General features: G+C 38.1%; 1 long non-coding RNA gene across 4 annotated transcripts in view; it reads right to left on the bottom strand.

The window, feature by feature from the left end:
• LOC140327070 (uncharacterized) overlaps nt 1-9705 on the bottom strand; it is an 86027-nt gene extending 76322 nt beyond the window's left edge. For 3 of the 4 annotated variants that reach the window (XR_011919978.1, XR_011919976.1, XR_011919979.1), the window contains exon 1: nt 8470-9705. This is a non-coding gene — a long non-coding RNA (uncharacterized lncRNA). The remainder of the gene's footprint in view (nt 1-8469) is intronic. The other variant, XR_011919977.1, reaches the window with a different exon arrangement.
• Between the last annotated feature and the right edge of the window lie 15493 nt (nt 9706-25198).

The following is a 25198-nucleotide window of genomic DNA, read 5'->3' as shown; positions in this document are numbered from 1 at the left end:
TGAATCAACAATGATGAAGAGAGAATTTCTTTAAATTGCTTTTATCTTTTTGGTTTAATTTTTTTAATTGAGATTTTTTTATTTGTTTTTTTTTTTCATTTACTGCATATTTTAGAGCCCACCTTTTATCCTATTTTAATTTTCTTTTGTTTTTTTTATTTTTATTCTGATACATGAATCAGCACTGATTAAGAGATGGACGGGTCCTGCTGTCTGTCCTTCATAAAGAGGTACACCCTCTTCCCTGTATTATGGTCTGGTTTAGACCACAAATGGGACAGCAGTGAAGAAACGTTTTAGGGTCTTCTATTAGCCCCGCCAATAAGAGCGGATACTGCTTGTCCTCACAAAAGGTTTTACCCTTTATTTAACTCCTCCTACCGCTTACTCTTTACGCTCCAGGAAACAGGTCCCTGCTGTCTGTCCTCCATAATAGGGGTATACCCTCTTCCCCCCCTTACAGTCGGGTCGGAGTCCACAGACGGGACAGCAGAGCAGAGAACCTTACCAGATGACTCAAAGCAAACTGTCACCCTCCATCCCCTGCCTCCTCTTCACCAGCTTTCTATCTCGGCTCCTGCGATCATGTTGAGATCTGTTCCTCTGTTGGCAAGATTTTGATAAGGAAGCTCATTTCCTGATTCATAATTAGTAAGAGTGGATTCCTTTTTTTTAAATTGTTTTAATCTTTTTGTTTTTTTTTTTATTTTTAATTGAAATTTTTTTTAAGTTTTCTTTAATTTCGTGCATATTTTACAGCTCAACTTTTTTCCTATTTTTTTTCTTTTCATTTAATTTGATCCATGGATCAACAATGATTAAGGGAGAATTTCTTTAATTTGCTTTTATGTTTTTGGTTTTTATTTTTTTAATTGAGATTTTTTAATTTGTTTTTTATTTCATGCATATTTTAGAGCTTACCTTTTTTCCTATTTTAATTATCTTTTGTTTTTTTAATTTTCAAACTGATACATGAATCAGCACTGATTAAGAGACGGACGGTTCAGGCTGTCTGTCCTCCATAACGAGGTAACCCTCTTCCCTGTATTATGGTCTGGTTTAGACCACAAATGGGACAGCACTGAATAAACTTTTTAGGGTCTTCTATACCCTCTTCACCCTCTTACAGTCGGGACGGAGTCCACAGACGGGACAGCAGAGCAGAGAACCTTACCAGATGACTCACAGCAAACTGTCACCCAACATCCCCTGCCTCCTCTTCACCAGCTTTCTATGTCGGCTCCTTGCGATCATGATGACATCTGTTCCTCTGCTGGCGAGATTTTGATAAGGAAGCTCATTTCCTGATTCATAAGTAGTGAGAGTGGATTCCTTTTTTATTAAATTGTTGTTATCATTTTGGTTTTTATTTTATTTTTAATTGAAATTTTTTATATTTTTTTTTTATTTCATGCATATTTTACAGCTCAACTTTTTTCCTATTTTTGTTCCTTTTCTTTTAATTTGATCCACGAATGATAGAGACAGTATTTCTTTCATTTGCTTTTATCTTTTTGGATTTTATTTTTTTAATTGAGATTTTTTAATTTGTTTTTTTAATTTCATGCATATTTTAGAGCCCACCGTTTTTCCTATTTTCATTTTTTTTTTTTTTGATACATGAATCAGCACTGATTAAGAGACGGACGGGTCCTGCTGTCAGTCCTTCATAACGAGGTACACCCACTTCCCTGTTTTATGGTCTGGTTTAGACCACAAACGGAACAGCAGTGAAGAAACTTTTTAGGGTCTTCTTTTAGCCCCTCCACTAAGAGCGGATTTTTATAATTCCATGTATATTTTAGAGCGCACCTTTTATCCTATTTTAATTTTCTTTTGTTTTTGTTATTTTTATTCTGATACATGAATCAGTACAGATTAAGAGACGGACGGGTCAGGCTGTCCGTCCTTCATAACGAGGTAACCCTCTTCCCTATATTATGGTCTGGTTTATACCACAAATGAGACAGTAGTGAAGAAACGTTTTAGGGTCTTCTATTAGCCCCTCCACTAAGAGCGGATACCTCTTGTCCTCACAATAAGTTTTAACCCTTTATTTTACTCCTCCTACCACTTACTCGTTACGCTCCAGGAAACAGGTCCCTGCTGTCTGTCCTCCATAATAGGGGTATACTCTCTTCCCCCCCTTACAGTCGGGACGGAGTCCACAGACGGGACAGCAGAGCAGAGAACCTTACCAGATGACTCACAGCAAACTGTCACCCTCCATTAATCCCCTGCCTCCTTTTAACCAGCTTTCTATCTCGGCTCCTTGCGATCATGATGACATCTGTTCCTCTGTTGGCGAGATTTTGATAAGGAAGCTCATTTCCTGATTCATAAGTAGTAAGAGTGGATTCCTTTTCTTTAAATTGTTTTTATCTTTTTAGTTTTTATTTTATTTTTAATTGAAATTTTTTATAGTATTTTTAATTTCATGCATATTTTACAGCTTGACGTTTTCCTATTTTTTTTCTTTTCTTTTAATTTGATCCATAAATCAACAATGATTAAGAAAGAATATCTTTAATTTGCTTTTATCTTTTTGTTTTTTTATTTTTTAAGTGAGATTTTTTAATTTGTTTTTTATTTTTATGCATATTTTAGAGCCCACCCTTTTTCATATCTTCATTTTTTTTTGTTTTTGTTATTTTTATTCTGTTACATGAATCAGCACTGATTAAGAGAAGGACGGGTCCTGCTGTCTGTCCTTCATAACGAGGTACATACTCTTCCCTGTTTTATGGTCTAGTTTAGACCACAAACGGGACAGTAGTGAAGAAACTTTTTAGGGTCTTCTTTTAGCCTCTCCACTAAGAGCGGATACCTCTTGTCCTCACAATAGGTTTTAACCCTTTATTTTACTCCTCCTACCGCTTACTCTTTACGCGCCAGGAAACAGGTCCCTGCTGTCTGTCCTCCATAATAGGGGTATACCTTCTTCCCCCCCTTACAGTCGGGTCGGAGTCCACAGACGGGACAGCAGAGAAGAGAACCTTACCAGATGACTCACAGCAAACTGTCACCCTCCATCCCCTGCCTCCTCTTCACCAGCTTTCTATCTCGGCTCCTTGCGATCATGTTGAGATCTGTTCCTCTGTTGGCAAGATTTTGATAAGGAAGCTCATTTCCTGATTCATAAATAGTAAGAGTGGATTCCTTTTCTTTAAATTGTTTTTATCTTTTTAGTTTTTATTTTAATTTTAATTGAAATTCTTTATAGTATTTTTTATTTCATGCATATTTTACAGCTTGACGTTTTCCTATTTTTTTCTTTTCTTTTAAATTGGTCCATGAATTAACAATGATGAAGAAAGAATATCTTTAATTTGCTTTAATCCTTTGGGTTTTTTTATTTTTTAATTGAGATTATTTTTTTATAATTCCATGTATATTTTAGAGCGCACCTTTTATCCTATTTTAATTTTCTTTTGTTTTTGTTATTTTTATTCTGATACATGAATCAGTACCAGCAAACTGTCACCCTCCATCCATCCCCTGCCTCCTCTTCACCAGCTGTTTATCTCGGCTCCTTGAGATCATGATGACATCTGTTCCTCTGTTGGCGAGATTTTGATAAGGAAGCTCATTTCCTGATTCATAAGCAGTAAGAGTGGATTCCTTTTTTTTAAAATTGTTTTTATCATTTTGGTTTTTATTTTTTTTTTAATTGAAATTTTTTATATTTTTTTTAATTTCATGCATATTTTACAGCTCGACTTTTTTCCTATTTTTGTTCCTTTTCTTTTAATTTGATTCATAAATCAACAATGATGAAGAGAGAATTTCTTTAATTTGCTTTTATCTTTTTGGTTTTTATTTTTTAATTGAGATTTTTTAATTTGTTTTTTTAATTTCATGCATATTTTAGAGCCCACCGTTTTTCCCATTTTCATTTTCGTTTTTTTTATTTTTTTTTCTGATACATGAAACAGCACTGATTAAGAAACGGACGGGTCCTGCTGTCAGTCCTTCTTAACTAGGTACACCCTTTTCCCTGTATTATGGTCTGGTTTGGACCACAAACGGGACAGCAGTGAAGAAACTCTTTAGGGTCTTCTTTTAGCCCCTCCACTAAGAGCGGATACCTCTTGTCCTCACAATAGGTTTTAACCCTTTATTTTACTCCTCCTACCGCTTACTCTTTACGCTCCAGGAAACAGGTCCCTGCTGTCTGTCCTCCATAATAGGGGTATACCCTCTTCCCCCCTTACAGTCGGGACGGAGTCCACAGACGGGACAGCAGAGCAGAGAACCTTACCAGATGACTCACAACAAACTGTCACCCTCCATCCATCCCCTGCCTCCTCTTCACTAGCTTTCTATCTCGGCTCCATCCGATCAAGATGACATCTGTTCCTCTGTTGGCGAGATTTTGATAAGGAAGCTCATTTCCTGATTCTCTGATACATGAATCAGCACTGATTAAGAAAAGGACGGGTCCTGCTGTCTGTCCTTCATAACGAGGTACACCCTCTTCCCTGTACTATGGTCTGGTTTAGACCACAAATGGGACAGTAGTGAAGAAACTTTTTAGGGTCTTCTATTAGCCCCGCCAATAAGAGCGGATACCACTTGTCCTCACAATAGGTTTTAATCCTTTATTTAACTCCTCCTACCGCTTACTCTTTACTCTTCAGGAAACAGGTCCCTGCTGTCTGTCTTCCATAATAGGGGTATACCCTCTTCCCCCCCTTACAGTTGGGACGGAGTCCACAGAAGGGACAGCAGAGCAGAGAACCTTACCATATGACTCACAGCAAACCATCACCCTCCATCCATCCCCTGCCTCCTCTTCACCAGCTTTCTATGTTGGCTCCTTGCGATCATGATGACATTTGTTCCTCTGTTGGCGAGATTTTGATAAGGAAGCTCATTTCCTGATTCTTAAGTAGTAAGGGTGGATTCCTTTTTTTTTTTAATTGTTTTTATATTTTACAGCTCAACTTTTTTCCTATTTTTTTTTCTTTTCTTTTAATTTGATCAATGAATCAACAATGATGAAGAAAGAAACGCTTTAATTTGCTTTAATCTTTTGTTTTTTTTATTTTTTAATTGAGATTTTTTAATTTGTTTTTATAATTTAATGTATAGTTTACAGCCCACCTTTTATCCTATTTTGATTTTCTTTTGTTTTTGTTATTTTCAATCTGATACATGAATCAGCACTGATTAAGAGACGGACGGGTCAGGCTGTCTGTCTTTCATAACGAGGTACACCCTCTTCCCTGTATTATGGTCTTGTTTAGACCACAAAGGGGACAGCAGTAAAGAAACATTATAGGGTCTTCTATTAGCCCATCCACTAAGAGCGGATACCTCTTGTCATCACAATAGGTTTTAACTCTTTATTTTACTCCTCCTACAGCTTACTTTTTACGCTCCAAGAAAAAGGTCCCTGCTGTCTGTCCTCCATATTGGGAAATACCGTTCCTCCTAATATAGTCGGAACTGAGTCCACAGATTGGACAGTAGAGGAGAAAACCTTACTAGATGACTCTCAGCCAACTGTCACCCTCCATCCACCCCCTGCCTCCTTTTCACCAGCTTTCTATCTCGGCTCCTTGCGATCATGTTCACATCTATTCCTATGTTGGCGAGATTTTATTAAGGAAGCTCATTTCCTGATTCATAAGTAGTAAGAGTGGATTCCTTTTCTTTAAATTTCTTTTTTCTTTCTTGTTCTTTATTTTTTGAGTTTTAGATCAGTTTTTTTTTTAACTTCATGCATATTTTACAGCTCAGCTCAGCTATTTTGTTTTTTTTTTAATCTGATCAATGAATCAACAATGATAAAGTGAATTTCTTTAAATTGCTTATATTATTTTGGTTTTTATTTTTTTAATTGAGATTTTTTTATCTGTTTTTTTAATTTCATGCATTTTTTGAAGCCCACCTTTTTTCCTATTTAATATTCTTTTTTTTCCATCCATCCCCTGCCTCCTCCTCACCAGCTGATGACGTCGTCGGCGCGTGGCCTACCTGGAGCTATTTCTGAATGGCGAAGTCATTCAGAAAATAGTTAAAGAGACAAACAGATATGCAGCGCAACAGCTGGCTGCTCCACATGCAAGCTTGTCCAGAACCCGGAAATGGGAACCGGTCACCCAAAAGGATATTTGGCTTTTTCTGGGCCTGGTTATTCTCCAGGGGGTGGTGGGGAAACCCCTGCAGAAGTGGTACTGGTCCACCAACAAACTGCTCGCCACCCCTTTTTTGGCACAGTTATGCCTTAATATCGATTTAGCCTAATCATGAAATTTTTACATTTTACCAACAATGATGATTTTGATGAGACCACCCATCCTGCCCCCAAGCTAAAAAAAATTTGGCAGGTTTATAAAATGATTATCAACAACTTCAAAACCTGCTATGTGCCAGAAAGAGACATTAGTGTGGATGAAAGTTTGATGTCATATAAAGGGAGACTGAGCGTCCAAGAGAGCACGGTTTGGGATCAAGTCTTTTATGCTGTGCGAATCCAAATCTGGATATATCTGTAACTCTGTCATATATACAGGCAAAGGCACAAAATTTGACCCCAGATTTAGTCCCTTTGCAGTGGAAACATCTTCTGTGCTGTCTCTTATTGAGCCTTTGCTGAACCAAGGGTATTATCTTACGACAGACAATTTTTTACGTCCCCTGAGCTTTACGAGTTCCTGATACAAAACAAAACAGATGCCTACGGAACTCTTAGGGTTAACCGTTGTGAATTGCCAGCCAATTTCACTGCACAAATGCTCAAGCCTTGGGATAAAGTTGCCTGGCAGAAAGGAAAGATGATGGCTCTCCGATGGCATGATAAGAAGGATGTCTGCATGATGAGCACTCTTCACATCACCGCCACTGTTCAAACCAGAACAAGAAGTGTGAAAGACGTTCAGAAGCCCCAGGTAGTGATCGACTATAACTGCACAATGGGGGGTGTTGACAGAGCCGACCAGGCCATGACCTTTTATCCAGCGGTCAGAAAGCAACAGAGAAAGTACTACAAAAAAATCTTTCGCCATCTAGTGGAACAGTGTTTGTGGAATGCATACATTCTATTCAAAAAACAAAATGACAGGCCTGTACCCCACCCTGAATTCATATGGAAAATCTGTGAAGCTATATGTGTGAAACACCTAACACCAGAAGAGGATGCAAATCAACATCAACTTGGACGACATGCTTCATACACTGTGAACCCGCTACGCCTGAGTGCTCGTCATTTTCCGGAGCACAATTCACCAACCGCAAGAAAGCAAAAACACACAAGTATGGTGTGTGTGGTGTGCTGCTCCAAGAGAGGGGAGGACGGCAAAAAATCTGGAAGGAAACCCGGTTCCACTGCCCTGAATGTGACGTTTGACTCTGTGCTGCCCCGTTTTAAAATTTACCACACTAGGGAGGTGTTTTAGAATAATATAGTACTATGCAATATACAGAGTTATTGCTTTTTCAGTATTATCAGTATTTTTTATTTATTTATGCATTCTTGTTTAAGCTGATTTTTGTGTTTTTTATTTATTTTATTAAAAGTAAATGTTTTTATAATTTCATGCCTATTTTAGAGCCCATCTTTTTTCCTATTTTAATTTTCTTTTGTTTTGTTTTTTCTAATCTAATACATGAATCAGCACTGATTAAGAGACGGACGGGTCTTGCCGTCTGTTCACCATACCAAGGTACACCGTATTCACTGTATTATGGACTGGTTTGGACCACAAATGGGACAGCAGTGAAGAGACTTTTTAGGGTCTCTTTTTAGCCCCTCTATTAAGAGCGGATACCTCTTGTCCTCACAATAAGTTTTAACCCTCTATGTTACTCTAGTACTATTTACTCCTACCGTTTACTCTTTAGGATCCAGGAAACAGGTCACTGCTGTCTGTCTTCCCTAATAGGGGTATACCCTCTTCCCCCTGTTACAGTTGGAACAAAGTCCACAGACGGGACAGCAGAGCAGAGAACCTACTAGATGACTCTCAGCCAACTGTCAGTGGAGATCGAAAACTGGTGAAGAGGAGGCAGGGGATGGATAGAGATCCATCCCTTGCCTCCTCTTCACCAGTTTTCTATCTCCGCTTCTTGCGATCATGTTGACATCTGTTCCTATGTAGGTGAGATTTTGATAAGGAAGCTCTTTTCCTGTTTTGTTTTAATTTTTTATTTAGTTTTTAAGCTTTTTTTACCTTTATGCATAATTTAGAGCCCACATTGTTTCTTTTTAAATTTTATTTTCTTTTAAGGGGGTATAATCAATTGTTTTTAATTTTATGCATATTTTTGAGCCCTTTTTTTTTTGATCCATGAATCAATACTAATTAAGAGACGGACAGATTCTGCTGTCTGTCCTCAATTCAAGGGGTATACCCTTTTTTCCCCTATTACAGATGGGACAGTAGAAGAGAGAACCTTACCAGATGACCTTACCAGATGATCTCTTGGTCAATCACCATCCCCCATCCATCTCCTGGTACATACCTTTCTTTCCTCTGCTCCTTATGATCATGTTGACATCTCATCTACAGCACAGGGATGAGGAGCAGCGAGGGGAGATCCTATCCTGATGACTCATCCAGCCAACTGTCAGTCTGGGCTGTCTGACACTTCTATCTGTAGCTGCGTACACTGATGATGTCAGCAGAGAACAACACAGGTAGCGCAGTTTGATGACATCACTGTCACCACTGACCAAGGCCAAACTGGGAGAGCCTGCTAAGGGGACAGCACCATAAGTGTGAGTGCAGGGGGCGTCCTTTCATACTTTAGTATATAAATTATGTGTCTGCAGAATGAAATGAAGCCAGTGAAGGTTAGGCAGAGTACAATATTACAAAGAGCTGCTTAAGGAATGTAGGCGATACAGAAAAAGCACTAATTTATAGACATATATTAATGATACCTCCCTTCCTTGTTCATAAATTATTGCTTTATCTGTATGGGCAACATTGAGCCATATGCAAATTTCATCAAGCTGGTTATGTTCATTGCTTTGTTGTACTAAGTACTGAATGTAATAATGAATGTAGATTCACTCTGAGGGTTCCCACATTCCCTATAGGCAGCCATACACAGTGCTAAGGAATTCTTCACTTGCCATGTACAATATATAAGAATAACACAATAACACAATAACACTGCTATGTTCTATGGTCTGAGCGGCTAAACCTTTCCACTTGGCAGTGCTGGCTATTCCTGGATATTACAAAGCTCCCCTCCTACGTGCTGAGCACAGCCTTTGCTTCTATGACAGTGTGTGATCCCGTGTGTGACCCGGGGGCTGCCCATCAGATTACTCTGCTCGGCTTTCACATTGATCCCCCTACATTCCTGCATTCTCATATTGCAGCATACAGGCTGCAGATAGTGCTATCATCCTCCATCATTCACAGAACAGCGAGGAGAGAGAGTCACTCCATCACTGTGCCCTGCATCTCATCCAATTATTGTATAAAGAAAATAGAGATTACTTCACTTCTTCATATCGTCTCCAGGACATTACACCGCAGCTCCAACTTTAAGTGCTCTTCCTCTGAATATCTTCAGGCTTTTCTGTTGTTTACCTCCCCCCTCTCACAGCGTCATGGAGTAACCAAGCAACCAGACAGAGTCAGATGGAAACTTCTAAGGCTTGACTCTGCCTAGAAAAACTACAGTTCCCAGAATTCTGAGCTGCAGGTTAGCCAATCAGTAAACAGTGGGAGGGGTCTCTGCTGAGCGCTCAAACGCAGGGCAAAAATGAGAATAAGGGCATATAGAATTTACGAATTCTTCCAAAACGGAACAAAAGCAGTGCCAGGACACCTGTGTCAGTGCTGGGGACACTCCTACCAGTGCCAGGACACCTGTAGCCATAGCAACAAATGCCCCCTTCCCCCATTTTGAAACCAGACCTTTGTTATGCTTTGTTGTACTAAGTACTGAATGTAATAATGAATGTAGATTCACTTTAAGGGTTCCCACATTCCCTATAGGCAGCCATACACAGTGCTAAGGAATTCTTCACTTGCCATGTACAATATATACTATGCATTTACAAATGTCTGTACAAGCCTTTTATAACATTTTAAACACTTCCCATTTAGTCTATGGAGGTGGCAGACCGCCCCAGGTGCTGCACTGATTGTATACAATACTGCATGGAAATGCTGCCGCCTGACACGGGATAATGAACGGACCTATTCGGTTTAATGGTAACTGTTTAGTACAGTAAAATATATTTTAATTTTTAATGAGGTCTTAGGCCAAAAAAAGAACTACTGATAAGGGAAAGAGAGACAGGAGTTTTGGTATTAAAATAATCAAATGAAGGACAGTTTAAAGCTAAGTAAACAGTAACACCAATTAAAAGCTATTTTGAGGTGAAATTTATATTTTTTGACACAGGACTGTTTATATTTCCCCTGTCATTGTGTCTGAGATTTGCTGACAGATGATCGTATATCTCTAGCAAAGGCTAGAGATATACGATCATCTGTCAGCAGTCTTTTCCTATCATCTGTCATTTCCTATTAAAAATACCTTCTCATTCTGCCATCTAGTGGTCAATCCCAAAAATGCACAGCTGCCTCAATAGGAAATGCTATTTGTGAAAGCAAAAATTATAAATGAATCTAGAGCGAACTGACAGGGGAATAATTTATAAATCGAGCCCATGGATTTTTATATGTAGGATTATTGCATCTTATAATGGGGTATACTTGGTTATTGAGTTTTGGTGGAAGGCACAGGGTGATTTAAGTGCCCAGTATAAACCTTAAAGCATACCTAAACTCAAAAAGCAAAGGTAGTACTCCCTGGTTCCTGGTGGCTTTTTGTTTAGGCCTTAAACGAGGCATATGTGGCCTGTGTGTGTGTGTACAGGGAATTCCCCGTCCAAGAAAGTTCTCTGCATGGAGCCCGCACTGACACTGGACTCTCTGCAGAGAACTTTCATTGAATTAGAGTGGGCATCTACAAACGTAGGGGATTCCCTGTACACAGCACACAGCAGCACACACCACACAGCACATTCCCCCCCAACTATGCTGTGTAAAACACAAAGAAGAAACAGACCTGGATTCTCCCACATTGAATTCAGCAAAATATGCATGCGCTGTATAACTTAAGAGCTAGGCTCTGTGCTACGCATCTGCTGGGGCCAATTTATGTACTCACAGGGGTCACATTGTTCAATGACTAAGGAGGATCAGAAGCCAGCCATGGAGCCAGCGGTGAAGATAACGTTGCCCATCCATGCAGCGGTGACAGGTCCTATCCAAGTGCTGCACTGACTAAATTTGTGACATTGGCCACAGACCGCAATAAAAGGCAGTGACAAGCACCTTGTCATTGAATGATCCATAGTGTCGGTACTTTTGTCACTGACATGATATCTGAACTCTAAATTTAGGCTCAAATTCTGAGTTCTGACCAGCTCCAGTACCTTAAACTGGTTTTCCAGTCTTCCAAAGTTATACTGGTAAGGAACTTAACCTGGAGCTTTTTAACACATAGACTGACAATAGATGCAATATACAATATACAACATCACACACTTTACCTATGAGATACTATGGCAGTCTGTAACCCTACCCAGTACTAAATATTAGAAGCACTTTTACAGGGCGTGCTAAGAGAACACACACATATACAGGGTATTGCAGTCCTTGTACAATTAATAGATTTTATTTATAAAACATATTTTACAGTGCTGTACAATAAATAATGGCTGCAGATGGCAAATCTGCATACCTGACAAGTACAAGCAATGGCACAGGAGGAGGAGATGACTTTGTACTCCCAAAATACCCTGCTATAGGCAGCTCACAGAAACACAATTAAATTTCAACTCTTCCATTTTTAGATATTTCTGCCTGAGCCAACCAGACCTTTATTAAAATACATAAGGGATACTTAGCAACCAACTATTTGATCAGGAGTATGTAATATCCAGCAGAGATTACATAGGTCATGTTTCAATGAGTTTAGAGTTATACAACATTGTACACCATAAGTACCTTGTAAGAGGTCAAAATGCCCCAATGTCAGTAGGAGAAACATGTCCCAGCACAGATGATCAGATGCATTTGAACACAGCTAGAGTTTTTGTTCTATATAGCATGTATATAAGATGTATAGCATGGTAAAAGTGTGTGTGTGTGTGTGTGTATATATATAGATACATGTATATCTTTATATGTTTAGGGAAACATCAGAATATACTCAGTTACAACACTAGGTGTCGCTGATGAACCAATTGCTGATCTTGGACTGGATCAGCAGCCAACTGTTGTATTTTCATTTTTATTTATTTAGTTTATTGGTTGTTACTTTGTAATTATTATTAATACTAATAAACAGGATTTATATACCGCCAACATTTTACGCAGCGCTGTACATTAAATAGGGTTTGCAAATGACAGACATAGACAGTGACACAGAAGAAGGAGAGGACCCCGCCCCAAAAAGCCTACAATCTAGGAATTCTTTCAAACCTTTTTTAGTTTTCTTCATTGTATTCTATTTGTAAATGCTTTCGCTCAACCTTGACCTGAAATTCACACATTAAATTTGCTTTGCATCAACTTTTTCCCTAGAATCCTGAAACTTGCTAATTATTTTAAGGTGCACTGTGGCTGGATTTATTGGGATTTCTTATCAATAGGGTGGGGTGGATTCCCAATTCTGTGGAGTAATGTTTGGGCTCTCCTAAAGAGAGCTGCTGATTAGGCTTAGCTAGACCAGGATGTGTGTGACTATTAGTCAGAGAGAGCCAGGCTAGAGCTAAAGGGCTGTAGCGCTCAGGTTGCCAAACGGGTCTTCCTGCTGGCTCAATGCAGTGGTTCTCCAAGAAAAGGACTAATCATCAGAAGATAATTTATACAGGACTTTGGATATGTAATATGATCAGTGGAGCACAATGTCAGGATACCTGCATCTACTTGTGTCACCTGCTGGTGGCACTATGGGTTAGCCACTTACATGTGTTTCCATTTGCAACCAGCAAGGTAGGGGCTCCTTATTAATAGGCCTATATATTGTGCCTTACCACTGGACTTGTGTACCTCTCCTAATATATAAACTGGTATATTCTCTTCTCAATGCCCACAAGGTCTGCCCAATATACTTCAGCAGATAAACCATAAGCCTGGAATAAAATGGCACAAAGGTATCAATCTGTGTCTATAGTTGTAAACACTGACCTTTTGCTTTGAATTGGTACATGTCTATAAACCTTTGTAAAATACAGGCTTATTTATAAAGAGTAGAACACTAAATTCTGCTGTGCTACGCCTATCCTTTTCATTAGTGTTTTCTGCAGTGTGTATCCAGTGAGACCCCACAGGGTTCTTGCTGCCGTTGAGCAGAGAGAGCTCTGCGATTGGGGGAGAGCAGGGCATGTGCTAAATCTACTCCAATCACAGCACTCTATATGTGTAACAAAGTAGAAGGAACTCTGCCATTGGAGGAAAGCTGGTCATATGAGTGCAAGCATCACATTCTAGCAGCTGACACAGCATGTTCCCTTGCAAAGTCAACAGCCTATATTCCTTTAGTAAATTGGCTCTATTGCTGTGCTCTATAAATGGGTGGTAAACCCCAAATTTATGCTGCCTAATGCAAGCAAAGACATGCAAAACTATATATATATATGTATATGTATATCTAAAGTTAAGAGTAATGAAAACTGGCAATATTAAGGTAGGTCCAGGTAGACACTGAGTTAAGGACATCCGTCATACAGGCGTCTCCTAGATACGAACAGGGCTTCCCTTCTTGTTCCTGTGCAGGACAGGGGCTTGACAGGAGGGATAGGAGCCATTTGCATGACTTGCAGAGGAAACCTTTTGCTAAACACAGCTGAGGTTGTGGGTGAGCTCTCCTGCAACACCTTGTAACTCTTTAGTGACCAAGACAAACTCTGCAGTTGTTTCTTTTTGCATATCAATGCACAGCTTGCTCCAGACGGTCATGAATATCTAGGCTCCCATAAAGTTTTTTTTTATTTTTTTGCTTTGTTTGTGATTAACTCGCAGTGATGATTTTATGCAGTAACTGACACCACACTGCCTAATATTATGTTGACACAAACATCTGTCCTAATTGCATTTATAAAAATAATGTACCTTTTTCTGATTTACATACAAATTCAACTTAAGGACAAACCTACAGTCACAATCTTGTATGTAACCCGGGGACTACCTGTAATTAAGATTTAGGTATAAAGGTAGGTAATTTACATTTGGGTTGAAGTTTTTCTAAATCATATTAGGCACTGGGGGCCATGGGTTAGGTTGAGGTTTAGGGATATTGTTTGATTTAGGAAATTAGAAGTTAAGTTGAGGTTTACTTGGAATATTAGGCTTTGTAATTAAACAAATCCCTTAGTATGCCAAAGTTTTTTTTACTCCTATTATAATTAATTATAATATATTATAATTATATCAAGGTAATAAAATCCCCTGGATTAAATATAATCCCCTGGATCCCCAAGGTTCACTTTGCAGTTGTTTACCTCTTACAACAAGTGTTTATAGCTCTACGTCAATAAGTCCATCTTCTTTGAGATCTCTGGTCCAACGACTTTTAAGGAAGGAAATAGCTTAAGAGACAAAAACAGATTTAAAACGGGCCTGGTTTTACAAATGTAATATACTAAATGTCACAATGCTGAAAACACATTAAAGTACGTGATGATACACCAACCTTTTTAATTGTAGAAATCAAAGCTCTGACACTCCCAGCAGGAGCATTTTAAAACAAACAATGACTCCCAACTTTCCTACAAACATATCCTTGCAGTTACTAACAAGGTCTTGAACTACACTGCTGTCTTTATTTTTTTTCTGAGAGGATGTCAGGCACAGTTTTAACAGGAATAGGAGATTTTTTAAAAGAAAATATACAAAATAATAGCTTTTATATTCACAACAATAAAAACTAGTATGTTTTACCATTTTTTAGGAGCTGATTATATTTATTTAGCCAATTTAGGAAAAATCTTGAGAGCAGAGCAATGCATTGTTGATAGTTTGCAGGTATTGTATATTTTTTTAGGGTAAGCAATGCCTTACCCTAAAAATCCAGTTCCATTTATTTATTACAACATGCAGTCTTTTTGGGTAGAAGTCTACCAGCATGGCACATCTTCACTTGCCATGGCATCCCTTGTGCACAGCCCTCTTCTGGTCACTCTGGTCAGATCTTCTATTGAATTTAGGTGATTTTAATTAGATGTATCCTATGTATACCATTGCATATAAGTGCATTACCTATACAGAAGACTAAACGCTGTAATTAAACATATTTTACATAAAAGGGTACACAACCCTTTTAATATAAAATGAAAATGTATTCTTTTAAGTGTAATACCCTTTTATAAAAAAAAAAACAAATGGGTGCTGTACCACCTCTTTCTGTCTTGATTGTTGCGTTGATCGCAAAGCTTCCCGGGATACCTACGTCAAGCATCCCGTGAGGCTCTGGATGCTCCTTTGGGCATCCACAAAAGGATCCTTTTCTTTAACAGGAGGAAATAAAATGCAGATCTCACGCATGCCCAGTGAGATCGTCACTTTTCCCCCCATCTCCATTACCTAATCTGGCGTCTGCACAGTGCGATTGGGTGTGAAGTAGAACCCAGAGGGAGATCGAAGAAGATGGCGGCATCCGGCGCTTCCCCCGTGTCAGGCTGAAGAAGGACATGACGCGGGACCCAATTGAAGAAACCTTCTAATGGATCAACGGATCTTCAGGATTAAAGGTGTGTTTTTTTGTTTTCACTTTATTTCTGCTTTATACCAAAAGATGCTTCAAAAGTTAGTTTTAGGGTGTGTAGAAGAATGCATCCTACTTATCATACATTTTTTATTTTTATGTTTTTTCCCTTAACAGATTTGTTCATTTTTGTTATCGAATTGTACAGGTTAAAGGTGACATTAAAGGTGGGAAAAGTTTTGAAATTACTTTATGTGGTCTTATTTTTTTACATTACAAAAACCTGGCATGTTACCTGGCAAGTGTATGTATATTTATCATATCCACTTCACATGAAATTGCATGATCTGCTGTGTAGCTTGTGTCATGATGCCTCTTAGAAGACTTACAGTATCTTGTTACCTGTGTGACATGCCAGCCACATTCACATTTGTAAATCTCTATTTTTTTTTTTTTGGGAAGAGATCCTCCTTTCTCTTTCTGGCACCTGCATACTCTATATAACCAGGACACTATATTTCATTAAGTCTATTACCTGTGCTAAAATCCTGGTACTCTGCTGTATATAAAGAACCTTAAGTTATTCAGGTTTACTGTGAATATCGTCACTTTGGAAAATTATCCCCAAAGTTAAAAAAAACTAATTCAGTCTGCAGTCTGCAGGTTCACACACTGGTATTTTACATTAAGTGTGATTATGTTGCGTTTTTTGTGTTCCTGGAAAGACAAATGTTCAGAGTGCATTCTAAATCAGAATATACAAAAACAAGTGTTTAAAGCAAAAGCATTTCCTTTTTGTGGTTTGCTAAAAACAGGAAATGGCAAATAGTATTTTGAAGTGTTTCCTGGATCCAGCCAAAATAGCAACAGAGGTCATTTTCTATCTGCCATTGCCTTTGGTCTACTTTGCAATTCAAGTCAAGCAGTAACATAGAACATTAAAGGGGAAAGAAGGATGTTCACATTATAGAATTCTGTTTTCTGGTGCAGGTTCAATAACATAAAGCCCAAGTGAGAATTTTTTTGAGGGGGTAAGGGTAAGAAGGGTTAGTACCCCCTGCCAAGGTTTTTTTTTGCCTAGTAGGGGAGATGTTCCTTTCTGTCCACCAAGCAGGCAACAATAACAATCTCACAGAGGATTAACATTTGCTGTGCTTCCAGGAGTGGCAGATTTCCCTGCAGCTGAGGCAGTGGGCATAGCCCCAATGCAAGTGTTTAAGCGAAAACTGTGCAATCAAAGGAAAATTGTTTTTGAGAGCCACACTACAATTTGCTGCAGATGTGGCCACAGTCATATGGAGCCACAGCCATAAATGAGTTCCCTACTCACCTGAATGGGAGGGGTTGGGATCATAGTTGAGCCCACGTCAGAATGCTGGGTCTCACTGTGGGTCTGAAATCACTCTGAATGCAGCTTTTCCAAGACCTTGTGTTCATTGACCCACAAGACACCACACCACTAGAGATATGTGCTTACATCAAATCCATTGTTAAGTATCATTAAATATTGCTGGTGGGCAGGGCAATCAGTGCCTGCTTATCCCATCATATGCATTACTAGCTGAATACTATGCATATTATAATCTCTTAAAAATATCTTCTGGGAATTTGTCAAACCTATTTAATATGAGGGCCCATCTAAACTATCCATAATTTTGTATGCAACCAGGCAATCCCTCGCACTGCATAGTTGTTGGTTTGCAGAAGCAGTCACAGTGTGAGTATGTGTGGATCTTCTTTAAATGTGCTGATATATATATATATATATATATATATATTGCAAGCATTTGATTTAGTGGAAATATCAATGGTAACATCAATAGGATCAGCCAAAGAAATTAAGTGGGAGCCCACCTAATTGAATACAGAATACATTGAATACAGCTTTTTGCCATTTTATGATTCACTTTTACCAGACTGACATTTTGCACAAATGTATACTTTTCCCATTTGTCAATTGATTATGCCCATGTGGTTTGTATAGGGCTCAGCAGCACACACATGGGTTAATGATTATTCTGCCTCTAGAAACATTTAATTCATAAACATTCATGCATATTCGTCATATTGCTCCAAAAACAATTAGCATGCTGATAGTTTCCATTACAATTGTAAAACAATACGGAGATAGGTCGAAATTTTGTTACATTTAGATGTAGATCCCTATCATATATATGTAGTTGGCTGTATATAGTCCATGATGTTTAATAAAAATATTCTTTTGACTTCCTACTGATCAGTGTTCTGTATTTTTTATTGCAACCCAAATTCCAGAACAATAGCGACATAAACGTGAACAATAGACATCTGACATTAAATGATAACAAAACATTTTCCCCATTTTTTTAAATGTGTTATTCACAGTAGATTGTGAAAAGTATTTTATAGGAATTATAATGATAGTAATTTAGTAAAGAGTAAGAATAACAAAAAGAGATAGGAAAACATAATAATAAAGAAAAGGAAAGAGGAGGTATGAGGGAGTGCAAAGAAAGGGACATTAGGGATTTTTTAGGCTATCCATTACTAATAAAACCTATTGATCAGTGTTATTCAGGTTATACTTTTTATTTCTCTGTTTTTAATTTTCTTTTGACTAATTACACTTTCAAAAATGTCAATGTCAAAAAAAGCACAAAAAACCTTCTTTAACCTCTACTTTCGCTGCTCCAGATAACTTCTACTCTGAGGTAATGTCCGTGAAATTGGGATTTTATGGGTGATGCAGACCCTGCCTTGACACTTTAATGAATAAACATTACACAAAGTGGCCTTATGCCATGCTTGTTTTTCTCCGGTAAGATGACCCTTAAAGTAACATCAGTAAACACAAATAACACCTTTACCGGAATATTTCCTTTTCTCTGAACTCTATTACACACTAAATTAGAGTCTTTATCGTTAAAGCTGTGAGATTTGTTGTTTATCTAAACTCCTTCTTATCACTCAGGAATTCCAATAATGAAAGAATCTTGCCACTTACAATTATGTTATATACACTGATATACACGGCTAAATTACCTACCGTATGTGTTTTAGTATTAAAGAAAATCTGAGTATTTGGATATATTATTTTTTTAATAGGTTTACGAAATAAAAACAGTTTCTACCTGAGTCTGTAGGACACTTTAAAAAGTGTCAGGGATAACTGTTGCCATTTCTTATGGGTGTAGATTTACCGTGCTTTCCATTCCTCTTCCTCAATCCCCTTTGTAGAGAACTTACCAGCAATGTGTGTACAATGCTAATTCACTCCACTGTTCCTAAAAACTATGAAACTGTACACAGATTAGGACATAGAGACATCACCCGACCCACTGTTTTTTTTGGGACATCAACACTGGAACATATATAGCAACTCAACAAATAAAATGAGCAAATAAACTTGTGCTCAATGCATTTTCTGAATGTGTAACTTTATTTTTATTGCAATCACACTTAATTACATTTTAAACTATGCTCCCCCCTCCCTACTGTCATACACATATCAATTGTCCATCTCACAAGATCTTTCCTGTACAGCTCCCTCTTAACTAGATCTGTGTCTAAATCCTCTTTAGCTGACCTGCATCTACCATTTCCACTCATTCCTAGATTGAGATCATACTTCAGAATCAAAAATACCAATCTGATGAATTAAAATGGCAATTGCAAAGACCATGTGTATTTTTACAGCAAAAACTTTTATTCTTGCCACCAAACAATGATTAACCTAGGAAAAAATGAGGGAAGATCTGCAAAATGTTGATTTTGGTCACATTTCAGACTAACTTACGCCTCATTCCCTAAAAAAAAATAAGATTGGAGAAGTATTGGAGTTTTGGACAAACACTGCATGAGTTCTATGTTTAATTGGTTTGTTGGTGTATAAAAAGTTCTTTATATTGACTTCTTCAAACTTCATATCCATTGTTTCCTTTTGTCTTGACTTGTTGTGTTGTTCTCCTGTCCCAGTACACAGTTTGCAGTAGTTTCTGCAAAGTCAGACCTATTCATGTAGCTCTACATTAGCAAATCTGATATTCCTTGGTGAATAGAATATTCGAGCACTGAGTAGGCAAAGAGTGTCAGACTGTTTCTAAATGAAATCAAGGCCCTCCTCTGTGTCATGCTGGTAGAGAACAGGCTTTTCTATCCAGTCGGTATATGTTTTCTGAAAAAAAAAAAACTTTGCACATCTTTTGATTTGCATTTTGTCAGAGCAAGCACTTTCTACCCTATTGGAATGTCAGGACACTATTGCAACTAAAGTAAAAACATGATACATAATTACATATTAATTTAGCATTACATGTTTTACATATAATATATACAATATACCTAATTAGAAGTGTAATAGGTAGGAATTGGGAAGTGAGATACAAAATCTTTACAAACAGGGATAATGTCATGCCATTGTGTTGGCCCATGGGATCACAGCTTCCTATGCTATAAAGAGAAGTAGCAAGTGATCCTGGTTAATGAAGCAGAACTGTTAAGGAGAGGTGTTTGCTGCAGTAGTAATTTTACTCCTGGTAGCCAGTAAAACATTTCATGATCTTAGCACAGAGACTTCTGAACAATCACTGTATCAAGTGTCATCTACAACCCCCTTTGGAATACTACTTTACAACAGACTTCAAGACATGTTCAGTCTTTACACAAATAACATCGACCTAGAAACCATAGAACTGCCCTTTTGTTGTAATATAATGTTGTTGTTTGTTTTAGTATAACATAAAATTCTTTGCAGAACTATGGAAGTTTTTTGGCACAGTCAAATGCCATGTTTCATGGGAACACTTTTTATATTGCTGGGAAAATAAAATCACATTACATGGCCAATGATCTATTCTGTTCAGTGTACTCCCACTTTCTTCAATCACCTGGAATACGGCCAATGCCATATTTAAAATTCCCGGGGTTGGGAAACATTTGTTACTTATCTAAATCTATACTTTCTGCTAAATAAGAGTTATGGCATGGTTAGAAAATGACACCAGTGCAAAATTGGATTTTTTGCATTTATATTATTACTTTAACAAACTAATTAGGTCTCAGAAACGTTATAATTACACCAAAACACTCTTATAAATAACTACTTGTCAAAATAGATGATTCTCAAATATAAACATTTAGGCCTAATAATTGGAATAATCTAATTGGTGTGCATAATGCATTTGGTGATAGCAATGTAGGCTATGTCCCTTTTTTATTACTAATAAAAAACAACAAAGATAACATGTCTGAAAGTAGGTAAAAGGAAAAAAGGAAAAGGTAAAACCCTCATTAAAATCTACAGAGATGACTATCCCTAACATTCCAACTACAAAAATTATTATATCTGGCTGGACAACACTGAATTTCAGGACACTTACAAATGGCATTACCCATTGCATTATAAATACGCATAAATACGTAAGTAAACACATGAAGGGCTTCAATGGTCTTCACAGAGGTTTCCTTGAACCATACATGACATGATTTATTGAAAACAAATATCAATCAAAATGTCATTTGAGGACTTTTATAGTTAACCAGTCATGAATGGAAATTTAATAGATATGTTTGATTCTTGAAAGACCACAATGGAAATCTGACCCAAAGGCCTAAAAGCGCTATGAGGTTTGACAATATGTGATGTTAGGAGTGTATTAATAGCACATCCTGGCTTCTTTGCTCAGAGTAGTAACAAAGAAGATATTATTCCAAAAAAACACTTAGAAGCAGGTTTACGTGTAATTACAGCGTTAAATTTAAAGGCTGGTGTAAAGTTTTCTTTGCTTTTTTCATGCTCTTTTGAGTTATTACCCTGCAATTTACACATGTGAAGAAATGTTTGACTTACTCATTCACACACCATAAAAACATGGACAATTGTCTGATAACTTCATTTAACATGTAATGTTTGTTACTTAACAATATGATTTTGTTGTCTTAAATTTCCAATAAATCTTTTATTAAATGTCAAAGTCAGTGGCCAGTTGAAGACCAGTAGAAGAACTCACAGGGCTGAAGCTTTATTATAGTTTTTATCCTATACAAGGAGTTCTTGGGGAAGGGGGAAGAGGCCAGTGCGGGTTATTTCAGATGTCCTCCCAGTCTGCAACAGTCCTCGATGGACATCCTCTCCCTCTGGTGGATAAGGCGTATCCTGGCGCACCAAATAGCGTCCTTAAAACAGTTCATAATACATCCAAGCTCCTTCAACTTCCTCTTCTGTGTATTCCCCGTGAAACAGACCATACAACACAGCGAAGTATGTAATGGACGTCCTCAAGGCGAATTGGCTCAGTTCCTGTCCCAAGGTCTTTAACAAGGCTTGGGCGTAGGGGCACTTCCAGAAGACGTGCAGGCCCGTCTCCTCCTCGATGATGCAGAATGGGCAGTGCCTGTACCTACATAAGTTCCTGGCATGCATGAAACTCCTAAGGGGTCGTCCTCCTTGAACCACCATCCAGGCCAAATCCCTGTGCCTGTTGGTAAGTTTCTTGGATCCAATGTTCATCCAGACTTCTTTGCAGGTGACTGCGTTCCTACCTGGAACAGGTTCCATTGAGTCCTTTCCACAGATTTGCTTGTAGATCGGCTTCAACAGGTCCGGCTTGATGCTTTGCAGCTCGTTCTCCTTAAAGAACTTGAAGGTGTCCAAGTAGAACCAAGGGGTGTACCAGTTATACGGGATAGAGCTGCCCCACCTGTCCCATCCTAGGCTCCTCCATAAAGGGAGGAGGAAGAAACATGACAAGGAGTTCCTTGCAGAAGTTGAAGACCGGTCCACTAATGTCCTTCTTATGTTGTTGCAGGTGAAGAAGATCCTCAGCATTGTTGCGATGTCCAGAATTACCTTGCCACCCTTCCGATGTTCTTTGAACATCGCTGTCCTCCTGACGCAGCCTGTCTTCAAGCCCCAGATGAAGTGGAACACCGCCCTGGTGATAGCCTTAGAATCTCGCTGCAGAGTACCAGTGCTTTCCCTTTGATGGTCAGGTCTCTAAAGGCTCCAGAGGCCGAACTTCTGGTGCATCTTCGACAGCCTCTCCACCCAAGACTTCAGGGCTGCTCCCTCCTTTCCAAACCAGATGCCAAGGATATTGATGAAGTCTAATTTGATGTTGAATAGGATGGTCGCAGAAGAAAGCAAGTACCAATTCCTGAGGAGCATAGTTTCTAACTTCCTGCAAGCTTGGCCAAAGTCTTTGCAGATCTGGATGAGCACGTCGATGGAACGTTTGTTAGCCCTGAACACCATCATGTCCATGTAAAGCGAGCACTTTTCTTCCCTTCTGTCTCGTCCTGGTGGGGTGACCCCTCTAGTGAGGGCATAGAAACTATGCAGGAACCGTAAACTATGTTAGATCACTACTAGTTGCCAAAGTAAGCAGAAGGACTTTCAAATAGCTTGTAGGTACACAATTATCTTTGTGTCCACAATACCAACCAGACCAAGACCAAGATATCAACATATTGGGATTAGGTGTCACAGTCAGTATAATAATAGCATAGTAAATATTTTGATGTCACAAGAACAATTCTCATGATATAACATTAACAACAGTAAATCATTATAGTAATAGATGTTGTACAGTATAGTTGTATTATGTTTTAATGCATTACATTTAATGATCACATGTAATAATATGTCAGAGCCAGAAGCAAGATGCTATAGTAAGTATTTTAATATAATATTAGTGTATGAAGTATTTTTATGAAGTTACAGTATTAAAGCAAACACTGTATTGTAGCAGTTTTTGTTGGGATGTGAATGTATATCTCATAATGCAATGGCAGTTATTGTAATGAAAAACATTGGGCCTGATTTAATAAAGCTCTCTAGGACTAGAGAAGATAGAAAATTTTGGGTAAACCAGGCGGATCCAGCAATTTTTGTCTATAATGGTGTTACTCTAACCACCACTGTAGGGAGGTATTCTTACCTCTAGCCACCAATTTAAGGATTTTATTACTTTTGACCTTCCAAAAAAGGTTTTGGTGGGGGTTCCCCAAGATCTAAAAAATTATTTAATGGTTTCTAATTTCAAGAGCTGGCTTACATAGTAGCTCTCATTAAGCATAGTAATGAATTAACACTGTAAAAAAAGACAGCATACAGAAATTATGCTTGTGGATAGTGCATTTTGTCCAACCTGGACTTTAATAAATTAAAGATAATTTCTGATTTCTTTGTATTGATTGTGCTGCTGAATATATTGGTTGCTGAACTATTAAGCCTTATGCTGTTCCCTCAGCACTGCTGTAAATATGTATGTAGCCCTGTCCTTTGCATAAATCAATGGTAGATTGTTTGTGTAAAACAAAAGATTTAACACAATGGACAAGAATTTAAATATAGACTGGGAGGAACTCTGTTTTAATTAGAAATCCGTGTGAACTGAATACCAGGAATCCCTAGCATTTTGGCCTTGTGTTTCACCTCCCAAGTGACCAATGGCTTCCTTTGTAAAATAGCTATAAATCCTGTAACAACTTTAATATTAAGGAAAAGTTAAAGTAGACTATTACATTAATACATTTTTTTTGCAAATTAAAGCTGAGTGCAAAAAATTGAACATTTCAGAAAAGGACATTGAAGTACAGTTATCATGAGAGAAATAACAGATATACTGTGGTTGATCTCTTTCTGAAAATTCCTTATTTCTGGGTTGTTGTTGTACTGGAACAGATTCCTTAACATGACAGCCGAAAAACTTGCCTATTCTTAATGCTACTAATAGCAGCCTCCATATTTTCCCAAGAAAATATATGTATGTATACGTATTTCCCAAGAAAATAAAAGTATGTTAAAAATGTAAATAAAATGTATCTGAAATATGGATTTAAATAAATAAGATGACTGTTTTTTTATATGTCATTATACTGTATATCTAGGACATTCAGCTGGACTTGTTCTGTAATGTTAAAGACTATTTGCAGTTTATGCAATTGTTATTAATATTAGGGTTATTAAGATTAGCAAAAATTTCCTCGAACTTCCGATGCTTCTGTAAAATTTCAGCGAACCGATTTCGCAAAACCCTCAGAAGATCGAGGAAGTTATAAAAGAAGGAATCACCAGGGATTCACAGGATCATTCTTGCAGCCCTTGGAATCCTGTTTGAAGAACTCTCCATTGAGAGTTCTTCTGCATTTCCACCGCAATCCCTGGTCACTAGAGGTTAATTAATCTCTAGTGCCCCGGGATCGCAGTGGATTCTCAGAGCTGCAATATTCTTGCAGCCCTGGGAATCCTGTTTGCGATTCCCGGCACTAGAGGTTTAATGGGGGCAAGTATCCCCATTCAAAACCTCTGACACTCCCTGATTGGCTGAGAAATCAATCACAGAGCACTAGAGGTTTTGAATGGGGAGACTTGTACGCATTTACCCTCTAGTGCCGGGGATCGCACACTGAGCTGATCAATTAATCAATAAATGCAGCCGGCACTGCATTCATTGATCAGCACAGCCCGCAATCTTTTTTTTTTTTCAAAATTCGAGCTTGATTTAAAAACTGGCTCATCTCTAATTAATAT

The sequence above is a fragment of the Pyxicephalus adspersus genome, chromosome 3 (assembly GCF_032062135.1).
Source record: "Pyxicephalus adspersus chromosome 3, UCB_Pads_2.0, whole genome shotgun sequence".
Lineage (NCBI taxonomy): Eukaryota > Metazoa > Chordata > Amphibia > Anura > Pyxicephalidae > Pyxicephalus > Pyxicephalus adspersus.
The sequence above is the reverse complement of the archived record's forward strand: the minus strand, read 5'-3'. Positions and strand labels throughout refer to the sequence as shown.